General features: G+C 42.5%; 1 protein-coding gene across 11 annotated transcripts in view; it reads right to left on the bottom strand.

Moving 5' to 3' along the window:
• LRRFIP2 (LRR binding FLII interacting protein 2) overlaps positions 1–16,511 on the bottom strand; it is a 110,338-nt gene extending 93,827 nt beyond the window's left edge. For 7 of the 11 annotated variants that reach the window (XM_018066873.1, XM_018066878.1, XM_018066881.1 and 4 more), the window contains exon 1: positions 16,216–16,510. The gene's annotated coding sequence lies outside the window, so the exon portion shown is untranslated. Of the gene's footprint in view, positions 1–16,215 lie in introns of all 11 variants that reach the window. The other 4 variants (XM_018066876.1, XM_018066880.1, XM_018066883.1 and 1 more) reach the window with 4 other exon arrangements.

The following is a 19,782-nucleotide window of genomic DNA, read 5'->3' as shown; positions in this document are numbered from 1 at the left end:
AAAGGTTTATTTCTGGCCCCACAATTCCATTCCATTGATTAATATGTATATCCTTATGCCAGTATTACACCGTCTTGATTACTGTAGTTTTAGAGTATGTTTTAAAATTAGGAAGTATGAGCCCTCCAACTTTGTTCCTCTTTAAGATTGTATTGCCTGTTCTGGGTCCCTTATCTTGCCATATAAATTTTAAGATGGGCATGACTATTTCTGCACCAAAAATTGAATTCTGCACTGTCCAAGATCAATTTGTACAGCAGTGTCATCTTAACAATATTAACATTTCAAAACATGAACATGGAATGTCTTGCCATTCATATAGATCTTTAATTTCTTTCTCTAATATTTTGTGATTTTCAATGAACAAGTCTTGAACTATTTAAACATCTTTTCCCATCACAAGGGTCATTTTAAAGATCAAGTGGATATGTTGAGTATGTTTTTATAAACTGTAAAATGTTTCAGAAATCCAAGGTGTAATTGATAAAAAAAAAAAAAATCTGAAATCACAACAGCAAAAGAAGTGACAAAGCAAAACTTAGAAGTAAATCCCGTGGCGAAAGTTAATCTCGGTTGAGCCACAAGTGGGTGGGTAGGTGGGTGGGGAGCTGGGTATTTTCAAACACAAGTCTAAACCTAAATCTAATCTAACACCAGACCTACATACTTTGTGAGAAGGCACTTTTCTCTATTTCCAATTAACTAGATATGTTCAGTTCAGTTGCTCAGTCATGTCCGACTCTTTGTGACCCCATTGACTGCAGCACACCAAGCCTCCCTGTCCATCACCAACTGTCGGAGTTTACGCAAACTCACGTCCGTCGAGTCGGTGATGCCATCCAGTCATCTTATCCTCTGTTGTCCCCTTCGCCTCCCACCTTTAATCTTGCCCAGCATCAGGGTCTTTTCAAATGAGTCAGTTCTTCGCATCAGGTGGCCAAAGTATTGGAGTTTCAGCTTCAGCATCAGTCCTTCCAATGAATATTCAGGACTGATCTCCTTTAGGATGGACTGGTTGGATCTCCTTGCAGTCCAAGGGACCCTCAATAGTCTTCTCCAACACCACAGTTCAAAAGCATCAATTCTTCAATGCTCAGCTTTCTTCATAGTCCAACTCTCACATCCATACATGACTACTGGAAAAACCATAGCTTTGACTAGATGGACCTTTGTCAGCAAAGTAATGTCTCTTTTTACTATGCTGTCTAGGTTAGCCATAGCTTTTCTTCCAAGGAGCAAGCATCTTTTAATTTCATGGCTGCAAACACCATCTGCAGTGATTCCGGACCAAAGAAAATAAAGTCTCTCACTGTTTCCATTGTTTCCCCATCTATTTGCCATGAAGTGATGGGACCAGATGCCATGATCTTCGTTTTCTGAATGTTGAGCTTTAAGCCAACTTTTTCACTCTCCTCTTTCACTTTCATCAAGAGGCTCTTTAGTTCTTCTTCACCTTCTTCCATAAGGGTAGTGTCATCTGTATATCTGAGGTTATTGATATTTCTGCCTGCAATCTTGATTCCAGCTTGTGCTTCATCCAGCTTGGCATTTCAGGGTGTTAAATAAGCAGGGTGACAATATACAGCCTTGATGTACTCCTTTCCCGATTTGGAACCAGTCTGTTGTTTCACGTCTAGTTTTAACGTTTGCTTCTTGGCCTGCATACAGATTTCTCAAGAGGCAGGTCAGGTGGTCTAATATTCCCATCTCTTAAAGAATTTTCCACAGCTAGTTGTGATCCACACAGTCAAAGGCTTTGGCAGGGGAGGGAGGTGGGAAGGGGGTTCAGGATGGGGAACACACGTACACCTGTGGCAGATTCATGTTGCTGTATGCCAAAACCAATACAATATTGTAAAGTAATTAGCCTCCAATTAAAATAAATAAATTTATATTATTTTTAAAAAGGCTTTGGCATAGTCAATAGAGCAGAAGTAGATGTTTTTCTGGAACTCTCTTGCTTTTTTGATGATCCAACGGATGTTGGCAATTTGATCTCTGGTTCCTCTGGCTTTTCTAAATCTACCTTGAACATCTGGAATTTCACAGTTCATGTACTGTTGAAGCCTAGCTTTGAGAATTTTGAGCATTCCTTTGCTAGTGTGTGAGACGAGTGCAATTGTGTGGTAGTTTGAACATTCTTTGGCATTGCCTTTCTTTGGGATTGGAATGAAAACTGACCTTTTCCAGTCCTGTGGCCACTGCTGAGTTTTCCAAATTTGTTGGCATATTGAGTGCAACACTTTAAACAGCATCATCTCTTAGGATTTGAAATAGCTCAACTGGAATTCTATCACCTCCACTAGCCTTGTTCATAGTGATGCTTCCAAAGGCCCACTTGACTTTGCATTCCAGGATGTCTGGCTCTAGGTGAGTAATCACACCATTGCGGTTATCTGGGTCATGAAGATCTTTTTTGTATAGTTCTTCTGTGTATTCTTGCCATCTCTTCTTAATATCTTCTGCTTCTGTTAGGTCCATATCATTTCTGTCCTTTATTGTGCCCATCTTTGCATGAAATGTTCCTTTGGTATCTCTAATTTTCTTGAAGAAGATCTCTAGTCTTTTCCATTTTATTTTCCTCTATTTCTTTGCACTGATCACTGAGGAAGGCTTTCTTATCTCTCCTTGCTGTTCTTTGGAATTCTGCATTCAAATGGGTATATCTTTCCTCTTCTCCTCTGCCTTTCACTTCTCTTCTTTTCTCAGCTATTTGTAAGGTCTCCTCAGACAACCACTTTGCCCTTTTGTGTTGCTTTTTCTTGGGGACGGTCTTGATCACTGCCTCTTGTACAATGTCACGGACGTCTGTCCACAGTTCTTCAGGCACTGTATCAGATCTTATCCTAGGTATGAAGCAACATTAAAAAGAAGTACCTGTTCTCCTACTAAACTTACAAGGGTGTGTTTTCTTTCTGAAATATGTGTAATTATAACTGAAATACTTTCATGAAAAAAAGTAAAAATCAAAATATGATAGAAGAATAAGGTATCTGCCAATTAGAACAAAGAAGTAACCATTAACGTTACCAAGTCTTAGGTGAGACATCAGTGTTCAACTCCACATGTTTAGACCAGTGCAAAATTCTTTGAAATTCTGGGTTTCTCTTTAGATCCCTATGATTCTTCCACCATGCATTCACCCACTGGGGGAAAAATAGTGGTGACACAAGGTACTTTTATAGCAGAAATGAAGATGCCAACATTTCCCTTCTCTTGGGCCATGCTGGTCAGGTTTGTGTAGCTTAAACTTGTCTTGCTGCTGCTGCTAAGTCGCTTCAGTCGTGACCAACTCTGTGTGACCCCGTAGACGGCAGCCCACCAGGCTCCGCCGTCCCTGGGATTCTCCAGGCAAGAACATTGGAGTGGGTTGCCATTTCCTTCTCCAATGCATGAAAAAATAATTCTCTGAAATGGTAGGCAAGGTACTGATTAGGCTCATAAAAGGAAGAAGTCAACAGATAAAATATGATGTAAGTACAGTATTCGTGAGGGAAGGATTAGAGAGGAGAGCACAGCTGTGAGAGTCGGTGATCCATGTGCCACTCCAATCCAAAGACACAGGCAACGAGGGCCACTCCAGACACATTACTTCTGCTCGTAGGAGATGCAATACAACACTTGGTGGGCTCCTTCTTATAAAAATGAATAGACCCTCCCATACCTGCTCATCCACTACCCCCAACCCCCCAACACACACGCTGACATTCACACACACAAAGAAAAAGAAATCATTAATAAAATAACTTCTCTGGGACCTCCCTGGTGGTCCAGTGGCTAAGATTCCACTCTCCGACGCAGGGGGCCTGGGTCTGATCCCTGGTCAGGGAACTAGTCCCGCATGCCACAACCAAAGACCCCACATGCCACAACTAAGATCCCACATGCTGCAACTAAGATCCACTGCAGCCAGACTAATTCTAGAAAGTAATGACTTTCCTGAAGTTAAGGCCATGAGTCACCAGATTCAAAAGGCCTTCAGAATGCACAAGTCCTGAATCTACACCAAGGTATTTCACAGGGAATTCTTATAGTTTATTACAAGCATGGGAACAAAAATGATTTTACAAGTTTTCCAGGGATGAAAAGATTAGGTCACAGATAAAGGATTAACAATTAGAATGGTTTCAGTCTTCCGGGAACAAAAATAATTCTGGCAACAAGAAGACAATAGAGTGATGCCTTCACATTCCTGAAAGAAAATTACAGACCCCCGTGTGGCTTAAGCTCAGCCACACTGCTCTGTTCTCATGCATGGATGCTCGGCTGTGTGTGTGTGTGTGTTAGTCACTCAGTCATGCCCGACTTTTTGTGACCCATGGACTGTAGCCTGCCAGGCTCCTCTGTCCATGGGATTTTTCCAGGCAAGAATACTGGAGCAGGTTGTCATTTTCTCCCCCAGGGTCTATTCTCAAACTTGATTACAAAAGACTTCAGGCTACCCACGTTTTCAAAAAATTTATCTTTTACACCCTATGTTAATAAGTTACTAAAGGTACCTCTCTAATAAAAGAGAAAATCAAAAAGGAGGAAACACAGCATACAGGAAATAAATCCAAGACCGAAGAGGTGAACGGGATCAAGCCATCCCAGGGTGATGGGCATCCCAGGAAGAAAGCTACAAACTGAAACAGCCACTGGTTCCAGAGACATAATAGAGGGCGGCATCGCCCAAATCTCCACAGCCTTTGAGACTTCTTTTTAATATGAGCTGAGCTGGCCCTGGCTTTTAATCTGAATTTAGTCTCTCCTGACCCCACGCTGGTGAAGTTCCCATGGTTCCACCCTCAGCTGCCTAGATGGGAGGGAGGCCATATTTCACACCATGGATATATTCCACTTTTACCTACTGCTAACAGACAGAGCAGGAAGAGCCTGAGAGAACAGTGTACTTCCCCAGCCGTATTTCTTCTTGGTACTTAATACCTTGTAAAGACTTCAGCTCCACCAGGTGCCCTGACTGTGAGGAGTCTTAGGGTTTCTCAGGACTTATTAGCAAACTTTCCCAAGGACTTAGCAGAAAGGACTCAAGAAAGACTCTGTTCAGCTCATCTGCTCCTGTCAGCCTTCATTTAATAGTAGCAACATGGACCTTTCTGTTCTTAACTAGGTTTATGTTTGCCATTCAGTTTTTCAAAGCTGTCAAAATAGATACTGCCCACGGATAAATGCTATGGTAGAATCGGCCTACTGTTCACCGAGTCATTTCCCTTTCTGGCTCACAGTTACACTGCGTTTCTGGGGCTTCCCAGTGGCACAGTGGTAAAGAACCCATTTGCGACGCAGGAGATGCAGGAGACTCGGCTTCGAAGCCTGGGTTGGGAAGATCCCTGGAGAAGGGAATGGCAACCCGCTCCAGTATTCTTGCCTGGAGAATCCCATGGACGGAGGAGCCCAATGGGCTACAGTCCATGGGGTCTCTCAGAGTCGGACACGACCGGGCAACTGAGCACGCACGCATGCTACGTTTCACGACCTTCCTCGCATGAGGAGCAGTTATTCGACTGAATTCTGGCTCATGGAATGTGGACAAAAATGACGTACGTACTAGTCCAGGCACACCAAACGTGCCATGGAACCCACCACACTCCCTCTCTTTGCCCTTGAATCTGTCAGCCAGAGGCGGAGAGTTCAGTGCAAGTGTGAAAGTCTCTGAGTCCCATGGAAAAGCAGAGTCACTCGATGAAAGTGGTCTGGGTCCTCAGGTGACCAAGTGGAACCAGCTACTCCTTTGCCAGTGGGAGTGAGATAGAAGCTTTACTGTGTTAAACTACTGAGACTTCGGTGTTGTTTGTTACAGTAGGTTAGCCTAACCTGACAGACACAAAAAGGTGATCAAATCATTCAGTTTCTCAAAATTAAGTCACAAATTGACCAGGAATACATATTTGGAGGAAGGTATGTGATTACAGAGCAAGGCAGGGAATGTTTCCAAAAGAGTTAGTACCATGTAAAATGGGATTATGATTACTGGGAGGGGAAAGAGCTGCCATTTAAGAATATTTACAGGAAACTTTGAGGATACTGAATGTTCAACTTCTTGGCCTAGGTAGTGAGACCATAGGTGCTTATTTTATTATTCTTCCTGAAACTGTATTTTTGTTTCTATTTCTCTATAGGTATTTCACAAATAAACCACAAATTACTAAATTAGAAAGAGTAGACATGTGAAAAATCTATTGGAGCATTTGGGGAAAATAAGGTGACTAGAAAACCCTCTCCCCCTCCAAAAAAAAAAGGTCCTTAAATCTCAGGGTAGGGGGGAGGGGTGGGAAAGAAAGTTAAACAAGAAAGGAAACAATCATGATATTAATTCTTGGCTTAAGTTGTAAATAGTATTTAGTTATAAGGAAGACACAACTATTGATTTAAAACTGCAAAACTAGAATGTTGCAGGGAGAAGTAGGAACAAATAATGAAAAAAATACTACAAAACAATGATTAAAAAACAGCAGTTTTCCACCATTTGAAGATACTCTTAAGTGCATATATTTTTTTACACTAAAATAGGTTTATCAAATACGTGCTTTCTGTAACCAGTTATGGCTGATGCTATGGTGGTTTCCCACTCTCGTTTACATCTTTGTGTGAACATCTCCCATGGAAACTGGGCAGAACTCATGACTTGCTTCTACCAACAGACTATGACAAAGGTTCCAAGACGTCATTCCCATGATTATATCACACTACATGGGGCCGTCTAGCCTGTAGAATCGCCCTGGGCTTTCCCTGATGCTTTGATGAAGTGGTCAGAACATCCGAGGGTCAAGAACTTCAGGTTGACCCTAAAAGCTGAGAGCAGCCTTTAGGAGCCTGAAGACAGCCTACAGATGACCAAGCAACTTCTATTAAGCAAGAAGCCTCAGTCATAATTTCACAAGAAAATTAATTCTGCCAAAAACCCAAGTGAGCTTAGAAGCAATTTTTTTCCCCCAGTTGAGTCTTCAGGTGAGAATACAGCCCAGCCATGAAACTGTACTGCATGAGCTGACTGCAGTTTCACGAGACCCTAAGCAGAAGACAGTTTAACTTCGCTCAGACTCCTGCCCCCAAAGAAACTGCAGGATAATAAATGTGTGTTGTTTTAAGTTGCTAAATTTGTACACTCTGTTATATAACACAGAAAGCAATGCAACTGCTTTTAAAACTGGATGAATGAATTCAGTAAAGTTGTAGGGATACAAAATCAACACAAAAGATCAGCTGCATTTCTATACACTAACAACCGAATGAACAACTAAAAAGGAAAGGAAAAAAACCACCACCATTTATGATAAGAAAAAAGGAACAAAATACTAGGAATAAGCCTAACCGAGAAGGCAAAAGATCTGTTCACTGAAAACTACAAAATACTGCTAAAAGAAATGAAGGGACACATAAATAAATGGAAAGCTACCTCATGTTCATGGATTGGAAAACTTTATATTGTTACAACATCAAAACACCCAGAGAAACCTACAGCTTCAATGTACTCTCTGCTGCTGCTGCTGCTAAGTTACTTCAGTCATGTCCAACTCTGTGCGACCCAATAGACGGCGGCCCACCAGGCTCCCCTGTCCCTGGGATTCTCCAGGCAAGAACACTGGAGTGGGTTGCCAGTTCCTTCTCCAATGCATGAAAGTGAAAAGTGAAAGTGAAGTCGCTCAGTCCTGTCTGGCTCTTTGCGACCCCATGGACTGCAGCCTACCAGGCTCCTCCGTCCATGGGATTTTCCAGGCAAGAGTATTGGAGTGGGGTGCACTGCCTTCTCCGAATGTACTCTCTACAAATCCCAATTACAGATTCTGCAAAAATGGAAAACCCTATCCTAATATTAAAACTTCTATGGAATCTCATGGGACTCCAAATAGCAAAAACAATCTTGAAAAAGAAGAAAAAGGAGGCATCACGCTTTCTGATTCCAAGACTTACTAGAAAGCTACAGTAGCCAAAACAATGTGTTACGGACATACAGAGAGACACAGAGGCCAATGGAATTTAACAGCACAAAAATAAACCTGGCATATATGGTCAAATGATTTTCAACAAGGGTGTCAAGATCAGTTAATGGGGAATGGACAGTCTTTCAACAACTGGTGCTGGTAAAACTGGAAATCCAAATGCAGAAGAATAAAGCTGCACTCTTACTGTATGTTGTATACAGAAATTACCTGTTAGCAGGTCAAAGAAATAAATACAAGCGCTAAAACTGTCTATACACAAAGAGGCTTCTGACGTCTGATATAGCGATTTTTTAAAGAGGACACCAAAATCACAGGCAACAACAGGAAAGGTTAGAGGAAGTGGACTTCAAAACTAAAAACTTATGTGTATTAAAGTACACTATCAACAGAGTAAAAAAAATCAACCCGTGGAATGGGAGAAAATATTTGCAAATCATATATCTGATAAGGGATTAGCATGTGGAATATATAGAGAACCCCTGAAACTCAACAACAACTACAACAACCCATTCAAAGACAGACAAAGGACTTGAACAGCTGCTTCTCCAAAGATATACAAATGATCAAAAAACACATGAAAAGATGCTCAACATCACTAATCATTATGGAAATGCAAGTCAAAACCATAATGAGATAATACCACTTACCCACTAGAATGACTACTGTTTTTAGAAAGAAACAAAGAGGGAGAATCTTTGAACCTTTGTACACTATAAAATGGTGCAGTTGCTACAGAAAATGGTATGGCAAGTCTTCAAAAAAATAATCACAAAATTATTATATGATCCAGCAATTCCACTTATGGGTATACATCCAAGAGAAAAGCAAGCAGGGCTTCAAACAGATATATACCTGTGTTCAAAAGCATTATTCACAGGAGCCAAAAGGCGGAAGCAACCCAAAGGTCTATCAACAGATGAATGAACAAAATATGTTATATATCTATATATGATAAAATATTATTCAGCTTTGAAATCAAGTGAAATTCTCATACATGCTACAACATGGATGAACCGTGAAGACCTTATGCTAAAGGAAATCAACTAGCTATTTTATAAGACAAATACTCCATGAGCCTACTTCCATGAGGTGTCTAGAGTAGTCAAATTCATAGGGACAGAAGGCAGAATGTGGTTACCAGGGGCTGGGGAGCAATGAGGATTACTGTTGAATGGGTGAAGAGTTTCCCTCTGGGAAGAGGAGAAAGTTCTGGAGATGGATGGTGGTAATGGCTGCACAACAACGTGAAAGCTGTTGTGCAGCCATTACTTTAAATTGCTGAAAATGATAAATGTTATGTTACATATATTTTACCACAATTAAAAAACCACTTTGGATAGACAGCAAAGGATGAGTGTAGTAAGACAGCAGGATAGAATCTTCTCATTTCCTTGACTATCCACCTGGACATGGGGAAAAACACCTCATCTAAATCGGATTTCTTGGGACGTCCCTGGTGGTCCACTGGTCAAAAGTCCACCTGCCAATGCAAGGGACACAGGTTTGATCCCTGGTTCAGAAATCACATGGCCCCCCACATGCTGGGGGGCAATTCAGCCTGTGGGCCACAGCTTCTGAGGCCTGCGCTCTAGAGCCCACGCTTGTGCCGAGAAGGCCACACCCCAACTAGCGAAGGCCGGTGTGCGGCAACGAACACCCAGTGCAGCCAGAGGTAAATCAATAATTTGTTTTTAAATGGATTGTTTTTCTATTTTTAGTCCCATAATCTTTGGATCATTTAGCAACAACATGTATGCTTACTAATTATGTTGTGATTATACAAGAAACAACACAATAAATACAATTTTGTTACCATGAGGGATTAAACCATTTAAGAGAGAAATAAACACTTCAACCTCCCAATTCCCTGCACACAGCAGAGTTTAACTGCTCCTAGCTGCTAAAATGTTTCTATTGAGAAAAGTGGGAGATGTAGAAAGAATAACAAAGTGATCAGAACAACTTAAAAGTTAAATTTGTTTCCCAAAGCTGTAATTTTATATCCAAACCAGTTAAAAATTTCCTGTTCCTAGTGAAGGAAAACTAAGATAGAGAAGGTTCAAACTGAAAACAATGGGAAAAGATGACTGTGATTTTTAAAGGAGGATTTTAATAATCTACTTCTGAGAAAATAAAAACACCATGATAAGCTCTTGAACTTCAAGGTTTTCCCAACCTCTTTTCTGCTCTCCCTCTGCTCTGCTCTGCTCTCATCTCACTCTTTTTTTTGGAGAAGGGGAAGGCAGGGAAGGGATATCACAAGATAATAGGAACATGACAGATAACAAGAAGAGAGAAGAGAGAAAAACAGTGATTATTTTTTCTACTCACACTGAATACTAAATACACCCTCATCATCAAATGCTAACAATCCAAATTTCTGAGGGAAAGGAAAAACTCAGTTTTCTGGAGTGCCAGCCTACTTTAAAGCAACAGAAAGGAAACCGCCTGCAGGTTTTGCATCTCTAAATGCAGCCTGTGTGCCAAATTCTGCAAACCACCTCCACTCTAACCAAGGATTTGGATAAATATGGTGACATGAGCCTTGATCAAACAAGTGGCACGCTAAGCTCTTTAACAGCTTTCTGGCCTAAGAAGCTCTGAGATCCGTTAAAGAACGTCAAACCCAAGCACTTTACTAAGTACAGAAACACCAAGGTTTCATGAGAAAACATCTAGTACAGAAAGGCAGCTATGCTGGAACACAGCATCTGGTAATAAACCAAACATTTAGAGTGAGAAGTTTCTGATATTATACATGGGGCTGCACAGTTCTATAGGAAGACGAGAATGAGAATTTGGGAAGAAGCTTATTTTCCTGTATAAACTCAATAATCCTTTTTAAGTTCTCTGAACTGGACTACTATTTCAACGCGGGGCATGGCCTCCCTACTGGGGTAAGAGTAATGTTTCTCCCCTGGTGTAGAGCATTAGACGGATCCTTGCCAAACACTCAGAACCAGACATGACATCAAGACTGTGCTCTTCCTTGTGCATTCTTCTACAATGCTGCCCTCGTTAGCTTTCCTTAATCAAGCTCATCCCGCACAGAGGGAAAACAAGAAACCCTGGATCTTAGACATGCACGCTAAGCACATTTTCACCCCCAAACTGAGCCTTAATCTTCCGAAGGCAAATGTCCTTCATAAGCTCCCTCTTCTGTTGCCATCTTCCTAAACCGCAGGCCTTCCTGACTTGCAGTGGGGCCAGGACAGATTGTGGTTATGTGGTAGGTTCTGTCAGGAGAGTTTTGACAAGGCCTCAAAATAGACCCTGGGCACCGGCCAAGGAAACTGCCACTCACAAGTTCCAACTTTGTCCTCATGCTCCCCAGCACTTCCTACCCGCCCCCGCCCCTGCCCAGTCTCTCCTTTCAAAAGAGTAAAGATTCTTAAACTCTTGCTAGTCTTGAGAGAGCTGTATAACACTGAAATTAAAAATGAAAATCTTCCTTATTCTGCTCAGGAACACTTTGCAGAATAAAGACTAAATCTGCACCTACCTTCTGCCTCGAGAAATTAATCCATCAATAGCATTCTGGTTTGCAGAATGATTTTGGACCTCAAACCCCACAGAGGTTTATTTTATTATAAATAGATTAGGATGTGGAAGGTAAAGGAAGCGAAAAAATAGGTCACTTATTTCCCATGTGACTAATATATGGCAGCAGACTTCTGCAGGGCAAGAAGTGAAACTGTGTATGTTTTTAATTGATATTGGTCATAAAATCCTAAAACAATCAAGCTACTACAAAAGGCACTCATTTAACTAGTATTACCAAATACGAATGAAGCAGCCTGTCTACGACAGCACAGTCTTCAAAGCACAGTCCTTCTGCCTTTACCGGTATGAACAAAATCACCCAGCTGTCACTCGAAGGTGTTTAAACGTACCTTATAAAATACACTCGTAGTATATTTTCAAATTGCAAGGAGTAGAAAGGATGCAAAGTAATTAACAGCTCTTTTCTCCTACAAGGTTAAGAAGAAAGGTAATTTCTAGTATAAAATAAATCACAATATAAGCTTGAAATAAATTTTTAAAATTTCACAATTTAAGTCCCAACCTTGCACTCAGACTTCCAGAAGTAAATTCCATATACACACACACTGTAGCAAAGGCTTATATATGAGCTGTTCATTACAGCAGTGTTAGCAGAAAGTTAAAAACAACCTTGTTGTTGCAGTTTAGTCACTAAGTCGTGTCCGACTCTTTTATGACCCCATGGACTCTAGCCCACCAGGCTCCTCTGTCCATGAGATTTCCCAGGCAAGAATACTGGAGTGGGTTGCCATTTCCTCCTCCAGTGGATCTTCCTGACCCAGGGATGGAAATCTGCATCTCCGCATTGACAGGAGGATTCTTTACCGCTGAGCCACCAGGGAAGCCAAATGTCTTGAACAGGGAATGTTAAACTGTGGGAAATGAGCAAGTTTTGTTTCATATACATTAGACAGGTCAGCTAGTCTTTTTTGAAAAACAGACGGACGTATGTGCTAATATAGAATGATGTCTAAGACACATCAAAGGTCAGAATGAAAGGGACAGGGCATTTTTTTTTTCTAAACACAGGAGATTATATATGGAAGAGAAATTTTGGAGAGACACACAGGAAACCATTAACCGGAAACCAGTGCTTGGATTACGGAGTCGGGTGGCAGAGGGAGTCAAGCCTAGAAGTTTATCGTGGAAAGGAAACTTCCTTTTCACTATGGGACATTTTCTCTTAAAATGTTTTATCAATTTTAAAAAGTTCTACGAACAACTACTGAAGCCAGAAGGGGAGCACTTTCCTTCAGTGGATGCCAGTTTCCCACCTCTTCTTAATCATCTGTACTCTTTCTTATCTACCGCTCTTCCCATCTCTGCTGCTGCTGCTGCTAAGTCGCTTCAGTCGTGTCCGACTCTGTGCGACCCCGTAGACGGCAGCCCACCAGGCTCCCTCGTCCCTGGGATTCTCCAGGCAAGAACACTGGAGTGGGTTGCCATCTCCTTCTCCAATGCATGAAAGCGAAAAGTGAAAGGGAAGTCACTCAGTCGTGTCCTACTCTTAGTGACCCCATGGACTGCAGCCCACCAGGCTCCTCCGTCCATGGGATTTTCCAGCCAAGAGTACTGGAGTGGGGTGCCACTGCCATCTCCTTCCCATCTCTAGACCAAAATAAAAGCACACATATGGAGCAAATCTCAGAACTTCCACAAGAAACAGAATCCCTTCTCCATCCCCCAATCAAAACAGAGGTAAAACAGAACAAAGGAGGAAGCTTCAGCATACAACAGACCCAGTTTTTAGCCCAGTGTTGGATTCCTTTTAAGTCTGCCTTAATTTATTGAAGGCCAAAAAGTTTTTAAAGTGAAAGCACAATGTGCAACACAAATCATTTCTAATGGTGTCCTATTATCTTAAAAAAAAACAGTGGAGGAAAGGGCAACGTTATTTTACTCACAGGCTAAATTTTGCTCAACGCTTCTTTCTGAACTTTTACAAGTTGAGTTTTGAATGATGGTCATAAACTTTTTACTGTATTTCTAACTGAATAAGGTGGTACGTATTTCCGGTTAAAAGACCATCTCTCCATTCAGATTCTCCAGAGAGAAAGCAAAGGCAAAGGTCTATGCAACCGCCTATTTGTAGGTACGATGGAAAGTGAACCTGTGGTGAGGACAGAATGTGTTTCCTCTAAAATGATCCTCATCAACATTCCCAACATGGTGCAGGGAGAATCCCCCCCGCCCCCATATATTTTCGATTCTGTTCCTCTTCACACTAGGAGCAGGGTAAACAATTCACAAAGAGCTTTGCAAGAAACTGCTCCCTCTCATTTCTAGTAAAGATCTGTTGTTGTTTTGAGAGAAAAAGAATCTACTTTGCCAAACATATTCTCTGAATCAGTTTTTCCCTTCATTGTGGAGATGCTTAAATCCTGACCTAAGAAGGATTCTCTTACAAATCTACCCATCAGGACTGTCAGTTCGGGTGGTTTCCACAAGGGATTTTCCAAAAGGGAATCTCTGTTCAACTGGAAACTGAAACTCACTATTAGCTGGACAAAAATCAAAAGCAATATTAGGGAACACTCTCAATATAAGAATGGATATCCAAGGAAATAAAATGCCAAAATTTAGTTCAAGAATTAAAAGAATTTACTAAGCAAGATCAACAGGGCAAATTTACCATTACTTAATAACTGATAATTAACTATACAGTTCTTTATAAATCAACATAAAATAAGCTGATTTCCAAAAATGGAAGAAATCAAGGCTAAGAGTATCAAGAACTCTGTGATTCAAAGTCATTTTGCTTAACAACACTTTAAAAGCCAAAAATGATCAAGTTACATTCCAGTAATAAAAAGTTATATCTAATTTAAAATGAATTCATTCCCATAATGAATCACTACTTTAATATACGCTTTCTTCTACGACAGAACTGAAGCAGGAGCTCTGTATAGCCTTCCCAGGTGTGTCGGTGGTAAAGAATCCGCCCACCAGTGCAACAGAGGCAGGTGAGAGAGAGCCCTGGGTCAGAAGATGCCCTGGGGGGAGGAAACGGCAACCCACTCCAGTATTCTTGTCTGGAGAATTCCACGGATTGGACTCTGGAGTCTGGTCGACTAAAGTCCGCTGGGTCACAAAGAGGTGGACACAACTGAGCATGTATAAAGTCTCATTCCACCTTTTTAAGGGCAGATTTTCCCAAATGGGTAAGGTCTTTCCCTCAAACGACTGCTTGTTTTCTGTACTGCAGATTCTTTGAGTGAACTTTTTCCTACCTTAATGATGGTAGCTGTCCTTTTCACTGACATTTATTTTGTTTCTAGACATTTATCTTCCTGGAGTGGGTAAAATTACAACAATCCACTTAGGAACTAACTGTTCTAAATCCTAAAGCTTCTGCAAAAGTCCACTATTTGTTTCTCTACCATACTTCATGACAATAATTATGAAGCAACAAACCTAACAAAAGCCTCAATGCAACACCTCCCTAGGAGTGAAGGTATCTAATTAAACAGGCCGTAACAAACCTCAAACTTTCCTCTATTCCAAGTTTAAGAACCCTATCAATGATTCATTCACACAGTGAGTGACCTAACTTTCTCAATGAATCACACTTTCTGAAATTCTTATTCTACCTGAGTATAATAGTCATCATCTCTACATGTGTTGAACACAGCATGAAGTTGGTTAAACTAAGTTAATTCTGTAAGACCTTCAAACCACAGCGAACCTCAAGTCCCTGCCAAGTAACACTTATCTGCAACACTTTGCCTTTTCCAACAATTGCACCTCTCCAAACAGATGCATCCCCAAAATAAACATTTAATCTTGAAACACTTATTTCAAACACTAATTAAGACCTGATTCATCTACACCCTGCCCTCCATCTCTCTGGTTCCACTACCGCATCCCCATTCTCCTCCCACTGTGATGCCGTGAAAAAGTAATGGACACTGTTATCCTCACACTTATCCTTCAATCAATGAACCTACACTACACTTTTTCTTTTTAGGGCATAAGTGCTGAGTCATTAAATGGAAACTAAGAAAAAAGAGCTACAAGCAGTTTAAGTTTAGGATCCCATTATTTCCCTGGCCAGGTCTCCACAGCCTGATATTTGTATATCCCACGGTGGAAAAACCAAAGCAAACACTTGAACTTTTTTTCCCCTCCCCGTCGAAGAAAGAACAAGAGATGGGTTTCCTTAGGTCCTTTGGCTTCCAGCAACATACCCACGGGCACGAGAAGCAGGCCCGGCTGGAGCTATATAACTTAACAATCTGGGTGTGAATAACGCCTGGCCGTAGTCAAGCATTAACCCTGACACTCCTAACAAGCGCTTGTTCTGCTCCTGCTTCATTCAGTTCGGGTCAAGGAGGAAGGGGAAAAAAAAAAAAAAACTCATAAAAGCTCTACGCCCTCCACCAGCCTGACACCTTTCCCCGGGTGGCCGGCCGGGGACAGACCGAGGGAGTGGTGCGTCGGGGAGCGGGAGAAGGAGCCCTAGCACGCAAAGAGCAGAGACAGCGGCCCGAGTTCATTTCTCCCACAATGAAGTAACGCCGTCCCCGCTCGCGGATCGAGGCTGCGCGTTCGAGACCCGGCGTGATGCCCGAGGACGCCGCAGGCAGGGGGCGACCTCGACCCCGGGGCCCGCTGGAGGGGGCCTGGCCCCCAGCAGAGGTCGGCGGCAGCGCGGACTTCGCCGAGCTGCAGAGGCCGGGAAGCGGGGGCCCCGCTCCCCGCCAAGGCTGGCGGGAGGAGCGGCCCTTACCTGTGTTCGGGCGCGGGCTGTGGCTGCGGGCGCCGCCGGGAAGGGCCGGAGCGCGGCTCGCCGACCGGGAGCCTGCCGGAGCTAAGGGCGAGGGGCGCGGAAGGTAGACTCGGTCCCAGGTCCCCGGCCAGGCGGGCCGGGCAGGACGCGGCGGCTCCCGGCGCCTACGGCCGGTCAGTCAGTCACGCCGGTGTCCCCTCGGCGCCGCGGCTGAGACAGCGGGAACCGGCCCCCGGGAGGAGCCGCAGCCCGAGCGGCGGGCGGCGGAGGCGGAGGAGGGGCGGGGCCACAGGGTCGGCGACCCGCTCACCCGGAAGTACTTGTGGTCGCGGCGGCGCGCGCTGCGCGACGGGCTTAACCCCCCGCGGCCGGCTGCGTGCCGCCGGAGAAGAGACTCGGGACCCCGAGTAGGGTGGTGGCTGGGGCGGCCTCCTGAGGTGGTTCCTCCAGGTCCGCGCGGTCCACCCCGCCCCTCCGCCCCCAGGACGCGGGTCGGGAATGTGAACTGATGCGCGTGCCCGTTGGCGGCTACCCCTGCCTCGGTCACCTCTAAACTGTCCGGCCTAGAGGGCTTGGGTGAGTGGGCCGGGGCGGCAGTTCTAACCGTTGGAACGTAGGTGGGTGGGTGCGGCCGAAGCGCTGGAAGCTTTATTTCCAAAATGAATGATTTTGAAATGATTTCCGGTGAAGAATGCTGGGGGCGGGGCTGGGGAAAAGAGAGTCCGTTCAATATCTGATGGATTCGGAGCTGTCATTCAGTCCGAGAGTCTCAGTCGAGATCCACCGGCTTCAGGGCCCTGGAGAAAGACCAGAGGTCCTGCTCTTTGGGAAGCTCATCTTCTAGTGGGGTGGACGGATTTAAGCAAATAAGGTAATGACAGATTGCGGTGAGACTCCGCAGGTGATACACAAAGTGATGAGAGATCCTGTAGGCGAGAACCTCCGGCAGAAGACCTCCAGAGGGAAGTGGCAGTTGGGCAGCCTCCTGAGAAGAAGGCACAAAACACTTCGATACAACTTTACGTCCGGGACAGTAGTAGGTTCCAGGACCCGCTGAATAAGCCCATGATTCCATGTTAAGAACCTGGCTCGAATACCTTCTAAGGGCTGTTTGTGTGCTGCCCACCCCTGCGATTTCAGAAGGCTTGCTCACCTTTCAGAGTTCATGAGGGCTGGAGTGCGGCACTGCGAGGGAGGCGTGGATTAGGGAACTGTGGTCTTTAGGCAGAGAGACACCAACAGGTGGCTTCATGGCAGGAGGATTCTCATACCATCAGCCTTGGAAAGACAAAGTCTCTAACCTCGTGCTCTTTCTCTTTCCATGTCGCTGTTTTTCTCAGACCTGTGAACAAATATTGAAACTTGTTTTTACCTGGCATCAAGAGGGGCTTAATGTCCCCAAAAGATCATACTATATTACGATCTCAATAAAAGGATTAATGACGTGTTTTGCTAACTCAGTTAAACTAAAAAGCAGACTTGCAAGAGAGAACCTATTCAGGTACCTGAATAATACCAATAATCCAATAATGTTTATTAAGTATTAGTTTATATGACTGCATAATTAATGGAAAGACTGTTTGGAATGATATTAGGATTGGAAGGGACTTCCGTGGAGGTCCAGTGCTTAAGACTCCGTGCTCCCAGTGCAGGGGGTCTGGGGTTCAGATCCATGGTTGGGGAACTATTAATAGATCCCACATGCCACAACTAAAACATCAGGCATATAGCAATAACAAGGAAAAAGATCCTTCCAGCCACAGCTAAGACCTGGTGCAGCCAAATAAATACTACAAATACGTGTGTGGGTGTGTGTGCTCACACAGTATTGGCACAACATTCTACTAAACTCTTAAATATATTATCCCTTTCAGTACTAGGACCAACCTTGAGATATGGGAATTATTATACCCATTTTAGTAACAAAGTCATTGAGATTCAGGGATATAATGATTTGCCTAAGGTAACAAAACTAGGAGATGAGAGAATGTGAAATTTGAACCTGAATTTTAAACTCTCGTCTTTCTGGCCCCAATACCCCTTTTACTTTATGCCGTGTTGCTGTAATTTTAATACTTAAGAGGGAAATATAAACGAGGCATCCAGCAAAGCAAATGTCTATGTTGCTCTTGTAATTTTATTATGAAAGTATACTTTAAGGTAAAGTGCTATAAGGCAATTTTGGAAATTCTGTTTTTATTTCTCCCACAGTAGGATATTTGCCGTCTGTTACCCAAAAGAAATATTTCACTTGTTTCACATGTGTCTTTTGAAGGCTCCCAAGAATGTTCTGATGCTAACATTTTGTTATTGTAAGGGGATCCTTACTAAATGCATCACTCTGAACTGTTTCACAAGCAGTCTTTCCCTGCACATTCTTTCCACCAAAACTATGTGTTCCCAGATCTTTATGGAATATTCTGACATGTGAATGCCCCCAGGTCTATGTGAGCTAGCTGCTTTAGGGACATAGTAATAGATGAAGGAAAAAGTTTTTTTGAGCAATGAGGTGGTAGGATTTGTACATTTTTGTTCATTTCATATCAAATCCTTCACATTTTTCTTTGATGATGTCAAGATATAAAAGTTTTCCTTTCTCAAGAGCAGATACTCATTTTTGCGGTTTTCACAAAATTGACTTTCGCAAACAATGCTATGTTTCACTCTACGCAGCTCTCTGGAAAACATTAGTTCAAACATTAAAAATAGGATGCTACTTTTCAGAGCCCAATCTTTTTATTAGTAAAGTGTATGTATGTAAGCACACGTTGGAAGCATTTTTAAAATTTTAAAAACTCCTTACAAACCTGTGGAAACCTAGCAAAGCAACTGTCTTTGTTTACATTTATTTGCTATAAGTTCTGTTTCCAAAAATGCTTTCTTATCTAGATTTACTACTTTTTCTTGCTTTCCTTTTTGAGGAGGGGAATTATAGACTCACAAGAAGTTACAAAAATAATACAGAAAAGACCTCTTTACTCTTTATCCAGTTTCCCCCATTGGCAGCATCTTATATATCTATAAAACATTATTAAAACTAAGAAATTGACATTTCACTGTCTTTTGATTAGTAGTTTCTGTGTTTCATCATATTAAAAACTTACCATTTTGCAACAATTCATTTTTGGTATATTTGGCTCTTTTCTCTTTCCTAAATTAGCAAATGATAATATTAATAAGCTTGCCACAGTGCTTGTCTAGAATTACACGTTTACTAAAAAATTTTGTGAGTCAACACACTTAAAATGTGATTTATATGTAAGATTTTTGCTTTTTCTGCTTATATTGTACCATATCTTCCTGCCCTAATAAACCTATAAATTTATACAACTTGCAAATGTGTGTTTTAATATATACCCTCTGACCACTAAAATATTTGCAAAGAGATTTCTATTAAGGAATGCGAAAGTTCTCATTTGACAGAAAAGGGAGAAAAAGTTTGTAAACATCTAATTATTTATATGAGAATGCTATGATCTGTTGGTTCGGAAGCCATATCTCACGGCTAATTCTGACTCCATCTGGATTCTCCTAGAGAGAGCAGCTCATCCTTTCCTCTACCAGACA

Source organism: Capra hircus, chromosome 22 (genome assembly GCF_001704415.2).
Source record: "Capra hircus breed San Clemente chromosome 22, ASM170441v1, whole genome shotgun sequence".
Lineage (NCBI taxonomy): Eukaryota > Metazoa > Chordata > Mammalia > Artiodactyla > Bovidae > Capra > Capra hircus.
Note: the sequence above shows the minus strand (reverse complement) of the source record. Positions and strands in the feature narration are given on the sequence as shown.